We start from the raw sequence: 11,526 nt of genomic DNA, 5'->3' as shown, positions 1-11,526 counted from the left end.
ATTAGAGTGGTTTGGCAAACATACCAGACTTTTCCCTAAGAAGTCTTAGGGGAAAGCCTCCACAAGATCAAGTTGAGTGGCCAACAATTAAACGGAACAATATGCAAATTTCTTCAGAGGAGGATAACACAATCCAGAATCTCTGCAACGTGTCAGTCACCCCCAATGTCCAATATATAATTTAAAATTACTAGGTATGGAAAGAAACAGGAAAATGGGACACACGGACAAGATTTTTTAAAAAGTCAATAGAAACAGATCTAGAGACAACCCAGATGTTGGAATAAGTAGACAGACTTTTAAATCATTAGGATAAATTTGTTGAAGAATCTATAGGAAAAGACCATTAGAATGGATGAAGACTTGGGAATTTTAGGAGCGCATTAAAAAGTACCATGAAATTTAGGAGTGCAGAAAAAAAGCACCATGAACTGGGTGGCTTACAACAGAAATTTATTCTTTCACAGTTCCAGAGGCTAGAAGTCTGAAATCCAGGTGTTGGCAGGATTAGTTTGTTTTTTTCTTTTTTCTGAGGACTCTGAGGAAAAATTGGTTCAATGTCTCTCTCTTAGCTTCTGGCAATGGCTGGCTGTCTTTGACATTCCTTGGCCTGTATATGTACCGCTCCGATCTCTCCCTCCATCTTCACATGCTGTTCTTTCTGCGTCTCTCGCCTCTTCTTATAAGGACACCGGTCATAGTGGATTTCTTACTCCAGTATGAAATCTTCACTAATTACATCTATAATGACCCTGTTTCCAAATGAGGTCATATTCCTATGTAGTGAGGGTTAGGACTTCAACATAGCTTTTTGCAGGACATATTTCAACCCATAACAATAAGAGATATGGACGCTTTTAAAAAAATCTGATCATATGTTCAACTGTAAAAATACATTACCTGAAGTCAAACATTCATGAGATGGGATTAAAAGTCATATAAACATCCACTGGATGGGATTAGACCCAATAAAAAAGGACCAGGGACTTAGAGATAGATCAAAAGAAATGATCCACGTTGCAGCTCAAAGAGAAAAATGAGTGAAAAAATGAATATAGCCTAAGTAACCTGTGGGATAGGATAAAGCAGTCTTAACACACATGTAATTGGTGTCTCAGAGGAGGAAAGAAAGATAATGGAGCAGAAAAAATTTTGATAAAATAGTGGCTAAGAATGTTCTAAGTTAGATTGAAAAAATAAGCGATCGAGGAAGTTCAATGACCCCTAAACAGGATAAATACAAAGAAAAGCATACTTAAAGCTTATCATGGTCAGACTGCTGAAAACCAAACATCGAGAGAGAATCTGGGGGAGCAGCTGGAAAAAAACAAAAGACAATTTTGTGTAGGAAAACGACGATGCAAGAGACAACAGACTTCTCCCACGAACAATGCAAGTCAGGAGACAATGGAACACCTTAAAGGCGATAGAAAAGATCTGTCAGCTTAGAATGCCATCAGTGAAAATGTCTTTCCAATATAGAAAAACAAAAACAGTCTTGAATAAATAAAACAGAGAATTTGTTGCCAGTAGACCCACATCATAAGAAATGTTAATAAGGTCCTTAGGCTTAAGGGAAATGATACTAGATAGAATTTCACATTTATAGGGAGGAAAAAGTAACACTGGTATTGGTAAATATGTAGATAGATACAAAAGATCATTTTCCTTTTCTTGATTTCTTTAAAAATTAATAAACTCCTTAAAGCAAAAAATAACAGTGCATTCTGTCTACAACCATGCTACCCTGAACAAGCGCATTCCCGTCTGATCTCGGAAGCTAAGCAGGGTCGGGCCTGGTTAGTACTCGGATGGGAGACCACCTAGGAAGACCAGGTGCTGTAGGCGTAAAAAATAAAAATAAGGGATTGTAAACTGACAAGGTCCTTGCAATCTGTGAGGTCAACCAAGGATTACCTCGCCTAAGAAATAAAATAACAGTGCATTCTGGGATCCATAACATATAAAAGTAAAATATATGACCACAGTAACACAAAGGACAGGAGAGGATAAATAGAATTCTGTTTTTGTAAAGTTCTTACAGACTACATGAAGTGGTATGTTATTATTGGAAGATAGGCTGTGATAACTTAAGAATGCATATTATAACTCCTACGAGAACCACCAAAAATATAGCTGAGAAGCAAACAGAGAAGATAGAATGGAATGTTTTTAAATACTTGGTTAACCCAATAGGAGGCACAAAGGAACAAAGGATCAAAGAAGAGAAGTCACAAATAGATCACAAACAGCAAGACTGAAGATGTAAACTCATCCACAGCAATATATACATTAACTGTAAAGGGACTAGACACTCTAGTTGAAAGGCAGATACTGTCAGACTCGATTTAAAAAAAACAGTCATGTCTGAATTCTCTGTGTGGAAGCGAGATAATTAAAAGAGGTTGTATGTCAAAGCTCCAAGCACAGTGCCTGGTTCACAGTGGGTGCATCTTAAGTGAAATGTCTGAACTTCGAGCCTGACTTTCCTGGATGCCTGTCAGTGAACTTCCTGTGGGGAGGTCCCAGTTGGCCATCCACACAGCATCCTGCCCGCCTGAGCATTCATCCAGCTGTCCTTGTTGAACGATGTGGGACACTTGACCACTTTTCAGGAACAAGGAGTGACCCTCCTCCTTTACCAGCTCCAAAGCAAGATTAAGTCACAAATGAAGGGATCCTCGAAGCTAGGACTAGAGCTTCACTTCGCTGAGGCTAGCCATGGTCGGTGGCTCGTGGCCAGTATGGCCTCCTACTCTGCCCAGCCCTCTCTTCTTCCCTGAGTGATGGCGCCAGCAGTCTGCCCACCAATCTCCAAAGGCCCAGTGCTGCAGGCAAGGCCTCTTCCCCCAGAGGAGCTCTTGCTCTCTGGCCTGGAAGGTCAGCCCCTTTCTTACCCCTGGCATCTAGCACCCTCCGGTCAAGCCAAGGCACCCAGCCTTTGATCAGCAGGTTATGGGTGCAGGACAACAGGACAGTATCCTTGCTGGAGCAAGAGAAGTTAAATTAGGCTCCATTAGCCCAGGATGGGCTACAGACCCTAGGTTACCCCTTGCTAGTTGGTGGCCTGTGTCACCCCACATCTGGCCTCTCAGTTGAATTCAAAACCTTGAGGACTAAGTCGCTACTTCTAGCAACTTCTTGGCTGTCCAGTCCTTTGGTCTCTCCCTCCTCCAAATCCCCATCACTAACCCCCTTCCCACATGAGGGTAACTTCTACCCCAAATTCTAACACCATAGACCAGTTTTGCCTGTTTCTGTCCTTTATAGGAATGACATCTTTGGCATATGAGGTGTGTGGGATTCGTCTGTATAGATGTGTCTAGTTGTAGGTCACCCACCCTTAGTGATCCACTGTGTGAAGAGTCTACAACTCGTTTGTCCACTCTGCAGCTGCAGAGCATTTGGGTTCATTCAGTTTCAGGCTGTGACGAAGAGTGCTGCTGTGAATATTCAGGTCACGTCCTTTAGTGAACACACGGATGCATTTCTGTTGTGTATATGCCTAGGAGCGAAGTACTGGGTCAGAGGGGTGGGCAGCTCACGCTTCCCACAGGAGTTGTACCAGGTTACATTCCCGCCACGGCCGCTGAGTTCTGGTTGCTCCACGTGCTCGTCAACACGTCATATTGTCAGTCTTTAGCTTTTCTGGTGTCTGAAGAGGTAGCTGGCCGTGGTCCTCATTTGTGTTTCCCGGATGAGTCTCAAAGCTAGGCACCTTTACATGCATTTGCTGGCCATTTGGATATTCTCGTGTGAAGTACTTTAATTCAAGGATTCCCCCCGCCTCACCCCATTTTTCTCTGGAGTTGTCTGCCTTTTTCTTGTTGATTTAAAAGGCCAATCTTCTCTGCCCCACACACTAAGCGTCACAGTGGTTGGGCCATATTTGCATTGTAACTGGTGACAGGGTTTCAAACAAAAGACATAACATGTCGCATAAAAGTAATCTGATTTGAATTGATTTTGTACTTGATTGATCAATTTGTCCTGGTTTTATGGTTGTACAGAGCTACAAGGAGTTTATGACTCATTTTGCGTTTGTGCGTGTTTAAGTAACATCACAGTAAAAATCATTTCAGGCAACAATGAGGGTCCACGAGATTCCTTTCTCTTGGTAAACGGGAGATTTTCAAAACGCAAAGCCTTTTTGGTAATTCCCCTGCATAATGCATCTCAAAGGATCCCTTGTGTCCGGGATAGAGATAGGCCCCTTAACCTGGCACTTCTGCCCCCCAGGCTTGCCTGCCACCTGCACCCACTTGCTGGTGTCATTCATTGAAACTGCCCTGCATAATGCATCTCAAAGGATCCCTTGTGTCCCGGATGGAGATAGGCCCCTTAACCTGGCACTTCTGCCCCCCCAGGCTTGCCTGGCACCTGTGCCCACTTGCTGGTGTCATTCATTGAAACTATTACTTCTTTTTGGATCATGGCCTCTCACACGACATGACCTCCGGACACAGGCCCCAGCCCCTGCCGCTCCCTGCTTTGGGGCAGCCTCTGCCCATGGCCACCCTCTTTGCTGACAGTTAATTCCTTACTCAGAACTCAGCAAAATTGTCATTTCTCAGGAAGCCCTCACTGAGGCCCTGAAACTCACCACCCCAGTACTCAGTACTCAGAAAAGCTGAGTACTTTTCTTCTTTGCATCATCTCGGTTGCAATTTTTAATCTTCCCTCCTAGATTGCAAGTTCTTCCTAGGCAGGGATGCAATTTCCCCTCAACCTTTCTTTCTCCAGTGTCTAAGCCAGTGCTTGGCATTTCATGCTTACTCAATACATGTTTGTCGATTGACTTAATGACCCTCTCACTGTATCGATGCTGAAAGGCAGGGAGGGGCCAAGGTCACATGTAGGGACAGGCCAGAGACAGGCCAGAGGCAGCTCTGCTAGTGCAGCCACATGGAATGTGAAGCAAAGTCCCCTTTGGCCGGCAGCCCAGGGGCCAAGTCCACCTCTTGACAGCCCCAGAGGACCTTGGGGTAATGTAGTCCAATTCTTTCGTGCTTCAAATGAAGAAACTAAGAGCCAAAGAGAGGACAGGGATTGTCTGGGGTCGCTTGGTGAGGGAGAAGCTCGGCTGGGTCTAGGGCCCACATTGCCTGACGCTCAACATTCCCTCCACCGTCCCTATCTCTCTGAGGCTGGGGGGATGTTTGGATGTGTGGGGTGTGGGGGTGGGTGAGAGGGGGTGGGGGCTGCATTTCAGAGGTGAGAACCTCTGAGCGTGGCTGGGTTTCCTGGCCTGGAGCAGACAGGAGTCTGATGACAAAGGCCTGCCTTGTTCTCCTACAGAGTCTAGCCTAGAGTCCCATGGGGTGGTATGGAATTCCTGTCTGTGGGAAGCTGGGAGAGGATGGGAACATTCTAGAAGGAAAACTGGGGAGCGAGGTAGGAAGGCCGATTTATGGCTCTGGAACCTCCAACTGCCTGGCGGACACCCGCTAGTCACTGACCTGGATTGTCCCTTATGATGGGAGAACTGACTGCACCGATTCACTTAACCTTTCCTGGGCAGAGGATGACGACATCGTTTGAATCAACATTTTTATTGAGATAATTGTAGACTGACATGCAGTTGTAAGTCATAATACAGGGTGACCCCAGGTACCCTTTACCCAGTCTCCCCCAGTGCACAAGTCTAGCGGAACTGGGGGACAGCATCGCCACTGGGGCACTGGCGGCGACACAATCACCGTCCTTATTCCCGTTTCCCAGTTTCACGTAGACCCCTGCGCACTTGGCTCTAGGCCGTTCACGGCGAGTTTGCGTTTCTTCCACCGCAGTTGGGGGCCAGACGCTTCCATCACCACGAGGCTCCCTCCTCTTGTTCGTCTATAGCCACGCCCCCTTCGCCCTCACCCAGCGCCCCCAGTCTGTGGCACCGTCTCATCTGTCGTCCACGGCTAACATTTTGTTTCTTCACAAATGTTATCTCGACGGAATCGGAGAGTGTGTAAGCTTTGGGGATTCGCGTTTTTCCCCAGCAGACACCAGCGCGCTCTCACCGTCCCGGGGGTGGGGGTGGGGGTTGGAGGGCCTGTTGTTTGCTTACAGCTGAGCAAACTGACCTCCTGATGCTCTGGAACCAGCACTCTTGGTGGCATTTCCTCGAGAGAGGAGGGCCTTGGGTGGGGAGGGGGGTTAGGGTTTGGGACACAATGGCCACCAGCCTTTCTCAACCCTACTGTGATCCAGTGCATCCTCTACCTGCCCTGTGTGTGTGTTGGGGGGGGTCCCCTTCTGTACAGCCCACCCCCAGGGCCAGCTCCTTCCTCCATAGTGAGTTGGTGACTGGGGGCTGCCGGATCCCAATCTGCTGACTCGAGGCCCTGCTTAGCCACCGAGAAGCAAGGTGGCACCACCCTCTGAACCTCAGGTTCTCCCTGGGCAAAACAGGGGGAGGGGAAGGATCACACCCTGCAAATCCGTGAAGATGCGATGAGGCAGCGTGTGAGGAGCAGTCAGCAAAGTGCCAGGCGCAGAGTGAGCCCCTGGCGCACGCCGCCCGAGGCCCCATTTGGCAATGAATTATGTATGGCCTTCTGGCAGTGCTGCTCATGGGGGCTGGCGTTCGCCAAGCTTCTCCCGGGCCTCTCTCTGCAGCGAGGGGCGCGGGCTCCCACAGGAGGGCAGGCAGCACTCTTTGTCTCTCCTGCAGGGACCTGACCCACTTCCAGTGGCTGATTTCTCGGTTCCCAGAATGCCCATTTCACAGGCTAGAGAACCAAGGTCTGGGATCAGCTCAGGAATAGGATGATGGCGGTGATGATGAGGATGATGATATAGTAGCAGCATCAATAACAGCAGTAATGGCGATGGTACCAGCTCGGCTTTACTGCACCTTTTTGATGGGCCAGGCACACTTACCAGATCATTGTTCATTCAAAAATGGGAGTGTCCACCGGTGCAGGCCCTGTCCTAGGTGCTAGAGGCATCGCAGTGACAGAACAAAGTCCAGCCCTCACAGAGCTCAGGTTCTACTGTGGGAGGCAGGCAATCAACAGATGAGTAATTGATTACCTGATGTGTCAGCTGGTAGGGGCTGAGAAAGGAGAGGAGGGGGAGCAACAGGGCTGGGAAGACACAGGGACAGCCAGGCCTGATGTGTCAGCTGGTAGGGGCTGAGAAAGGAGAGAAGGGAGACAGAGGGACAGCCAGGGCAAGCTCCCCTGGGGAGGTGGCGTTTGAGCAGGGCCCTGAAGGAAGTGAGAAAGCTACCTCGTGAGTTGTCTGGGGAGGAATATTCCAGAAAGAAGCAGCAAGTGCAAAGGGCTAGGGGCGGGACATGAGCTGCGTCTGTGGGCCAGCTGGCATCGACTTCTCAGGGCGACACTGTGAGCTGCGTGTGTACCACCACCGCCCCATCTTAGAGATGAGAACACTGAGTCAGAGATTATTCATAACCTTTGCTCATACCCTTTGCCGCAGACGTATTCCTGTGTTTGATTACAAGGGTTGCCCTGCACTCCATTGGGGGTGCTAGGCAGTATGTGGGAGGTGTGTCGTATTATCTTTCTACAACTGAAAAAGTTCTGAGTTCTGGAACCATCTGCCTAGGGTTTTGGGGTCAGGAAGGGGGCACCCGTGCGATCCAGGTCTTCACCATTCATGCTGCCAGACCGTCCCCACCTGCTGTGTCACGAGCCTGCGACCGTGTCTCTCCTTTATCAGCCTGCAAACTCCTAGTATCAGGTCAGCAATACGGCGTTTCACAGCCGACAGGAGGTGCTGTCTGCGCTTGCCCACAAGTCCCTCAAACTCCTAGTATCAGGTCAGCAATACGGCGTTTCGCAGGCGACAGACAGGAGGCGCTGTCTGCGCTTGCCCACTGGCCCCATGCTGGGCATTCATTCCAAGTCAAGGCCAGAGAAGCCACGACCCAGGCCTATGGCCAACGTGGCTCCACTCCAAGGCAGGCTGAGGTGGCAGGTGCAGGACTCATGTACGGATCTGCCAGTGTCAACCCCAGAGGCCACAGGAGGTGTACAGGTGTGTACTTGCGCTGTCTGACACGTTCATCAATGGCCTGGATGAGGAATGAATGGCGAGCGTCTTCCATCTCCGGCTGGGGGTAGAGGGCATGAGGCAGCCCACAAGGAGCGGGTAGGTGCAGAATCTAAATGACTGCAGGATGGAGAAATGGCCGGAGATAAGGACAAATCTGGTGGGGAAGGGAAACCCGCTCAGTGGCCTCCTCCTAGGGAAGGCCTCCTCCCAACCTCCCCGCCTCCAGATTTGCCCTCCTAATCCATCCTACAAAGGTTCCGGATTACCCTTCCTAATTAATCCTCCTACCTGAGCCTCCAAACCTTGAAGTTCCCTGTGCCTTGCTTCTGAAGGCTTCTGTACCTGGCCCCGCTGTATTCCTTCAGGAGCACACCTGGCTACTCACCAACCCCCGCCCCCCTCGCCAACCGAGCCTTTGTCGACGCTGTTTCCCATGTCTGCACAGGGCCTCTCGGATCTGCCAAGCGTGCCGCATGCCACATTGTCCTGGTCATCACAGCTCTGCTTTCCTAGACCTATGGCCTCCCTGTCATGAGAGAAGTCCCATCTCCCAGCTGACCTGGCAATCGAAGCCCTTCCAGATCAGCCAGGCTCCAGGCTCAAGGCTCCCCCCAACTCACTCCCTGCCCCCCTGCACCTGTCCAGCTTGACAAAGATTCTTAGGGTTCCCTGGTCCTCTCTCTTTGGGACCTATGTGTGGTTCCCTCTGCCTGGAACACCTTTCCCTCTTGGCCTGGCTAACGCTTACTCATCCTCTAGTATTGATTTGACCTCCTACAGGAAGACCGCTTGGATTTAGGGCCCCTCTTCTTGGCACCCAAAGGCCTTGTGTCCTGGCATCATTGTAATTCCCCTTCCAGATTGAAACTGGCTGACTTTCCAGTCCCTTCTAGGCCATGGTCTCATGAGGACAGAGCCCCACATTGACCTCTGTCTCCCCGAGCCTGGCCCAGGCTGTGTGCCCACAAGGTGCTCAAGAAAGCCCAGGGAAGAGTGGGAAATGGTGTGCAACGTTCACTGAGCTTCTGCTCCATGCCAAGCCTTTTACATGCTGCACAACAGCCCCACCACGAGGGCTGGGGTGACCAAGCCTTTCTGACACCGAGTTAGGTCACCATCTGGCCATGCCCAGCAGCTCTGGGCTGTTCTCTTTTAATCTGTATAATGGGCATAATCGTGCATCCCATCTAACAGTCGTGAGGATAAAGGAAATAATTCACGTAAAGTGCTCATCTCAGCCCCAGGTATTCGGTAAGCATTTAATATTCCATTTACTGGTTATTATTGGGGCTCTGGAGCCAGCTTCTGTGGTGACTTCAAATCTAGGCTCCCCCACTTACTGACCCTAACTTTGGGCATTGAATACATGAATGTGCATATGGAGTTCGCACAGTGGTTGGAAGAGGCAAAGGCTGGGCAAACCCTGGATGCTGTTACTGCTGTTACTACGGTCTCAGGATCACCCTGAGGGCCTCAAATCCCACACCAGTGAGGAGACTCCAGCTTCCGGAGACTCTTCCAGAGTTGCCGATCTGAGCTGGGGCAGGAACAGAGCTTAGGACCTTGGAAAACTGACTTTCCACCCGCTGCGTCTTCTGAAACCACTCCATCCATGTCTGATGGTTAGAGTCTCCAGGAAGTTCTCCCTTGTACCTCTCCTGAATCCTTCCTGCACTGATTCCTCTGGCTCCCCATCCAGGCCTGGATGGAAAGATGAGGGTAGATGTGGGATGAATTCCAGAAATTCTCAGGTCATCCCAGAATCCAGTGAGGTGAGCAAGCCCCGGGGTCTGGCCACAGCCCACTCAGTCTCCCCAAAGGTCTCCCAGCCAGAACTAAAGGCAGAACCACCGTTGTCCCCTGCATCTCTGGTCTGGGGGATGGACTGTGCCTAAGGGAGGGAGGGGAGAGGGAGAGGGAGAGAGAGATGTGAGGGTCTGAGCAACTGGGGAGGCTGGGGTGGGGGGTGGAGGGGCTGGGACACTGGGTAGCCAGAGAGGGGCAGGGACGTGGGAAATGGAGGGCACGGGGCAGGGCCACAGGGCTGGGAAACGGAGCCCGGGGAGGCCAGCGAGCGGGAGAGGGAGGCCTCATACCAGACGCTGTCTAGACGCAGCAATTACTGTCAGCTCGGGACACCCAGGCTCTGCCGGCTCAGCTGAAAGGGAGCTTAACAAAGAGCTGAGAGAGGAAGAAAGCGAGCAGAAAAGCGCCCGCGGAGCCGGCTCCTCGCCTGTGGGGCTCTTTCTCTGCCCTGCGACCCCCCTTTGTGCTCCACAGAGATGCCCTGTCAGGCCAGGGTCATGTGTGGGTTTGGGGGCGGGAGAGCAGGGTGTCCTGCAGGGGATGCATTTTGCACTTGCGTTTCTTTATTTGGAGGAGAGAGCAGGCCTGAGAATCGGAACCTCAGTGCTCCCTGCCTACCCCCTCCCCCGCCCCACCGCCTTCCTGCCGAGCAGTGCTGGGCCAGTAATGGGTTTCTCTGAGCCTTGGTCTTCTCATCTGCAAAATAGGCACATCACTGCCGCCTGGCCCTGGGCGGGATGGCGTATGTCTCCTGGAAGGCTGCAGCCCACAGCCCTCATACTGATGGAGAAACTTCAGAACCCCAGGTGACCTGGGACGAGCCATTTCCCTTGCCAAGAGCCTTGCCGCCATCATTCCTCTGCCTCTGCCATTGTGATCCCCGTTTTGTGGGTGAAGAAACCGGAGCACACAGAGGCCAGAGCTCACGGCCAGTCAGCGATGGGTTTGGCGTCAGGTTTGTCCTTGAATCTTAACCATGATTTTATGATGTGTACACGCTGTGTGGGGTGGGACGGCTAAGGCGAGGTGGCAGGACCGATGGGAAAGCCACAGGCCCATGTGCTCCAAGAGTCTGCGATAGGGTCAGAGCTGCAGGTGGCCAGGCCACTGCCCCAGCTGTCGTCTGAAACCAGGTCTCGACTGAGCCACTGGGCCCTGGTACTAAGGGCAGCTCCTGGCTGAGCAGACCTGCTCTTCCTTCCTGAGAGAGGACTGGGCTCAGGTCCTAGGGGAGGGTTGGGTGTGTCCCCTGGGTCCTCAGGTGGAGGGCAGGATACTCGGTGCAAGGGACACACTCACACTCATTGTAGGCTGCCCCACAGCTGAGCCCCTAACACACCCCAGGCATATATATCCCCCCTCCAACTTTGGGGTACGGACACTGACTGCCTGAGACGCAGCCCCAGCTGGCCTCAGCCACCCGTTTGCTGAGCACCTCACTGTGCCCAGCACTGGGAAGTGACCCTCTGCTTCTGCACTTCTGTGACTCAGTGCTGAGTGCAGGTCTTACTCGGACCCCTTGGCCTGCAGTCAAGGCCCACCGGCCCAGACTCGGCCCCTCTTTTTGGAAAATGCCACACAATACCACATGTGGCTCCCTTTGCCCTTCTCTCTGTGCCTTGCTCAAGCTGTTCCCTCCATCCTTCCATGTCCCAACACAAATGCCTTCCCTCCTACCAGCCTGCTTCCCTTGACTGCCCCCCCCCG

The 11,526-nt window shown here is 51.3% G+C and overlaps 1 pseudogene; it reads left to right on the top strand.

Moving 5' to 3' along the window:
* Window positions 1–1,729: 1,729 nt before the first annotated feature.
* Window positions 1,730–1,848, top strand: LOC112484802 (annotated as a pseudogene).
* Window positions 1,849–11,526: the final 9,678 nt, after the last annotated feature.

Source organism: Pteropus alecto, unplaced genomic scaffold (genome assembly GCF_000325575.1).
Source record: "Pteropus alecto unplaced genomic scaffold, ASM32557v1 scaffold67, whole genome shotgun sequence".
In the NCBI taxonomy this organism is placed as follows: domain Eukaryota; kingdom Metazoa; phylum Chordata; class Mammalia; order Chiroptera; family Pteropodidae; genus Pteropus; species Pteropus alecto.
This window is presented reverse-complemented; position numbering and strand designations above follow the sequence as displayed.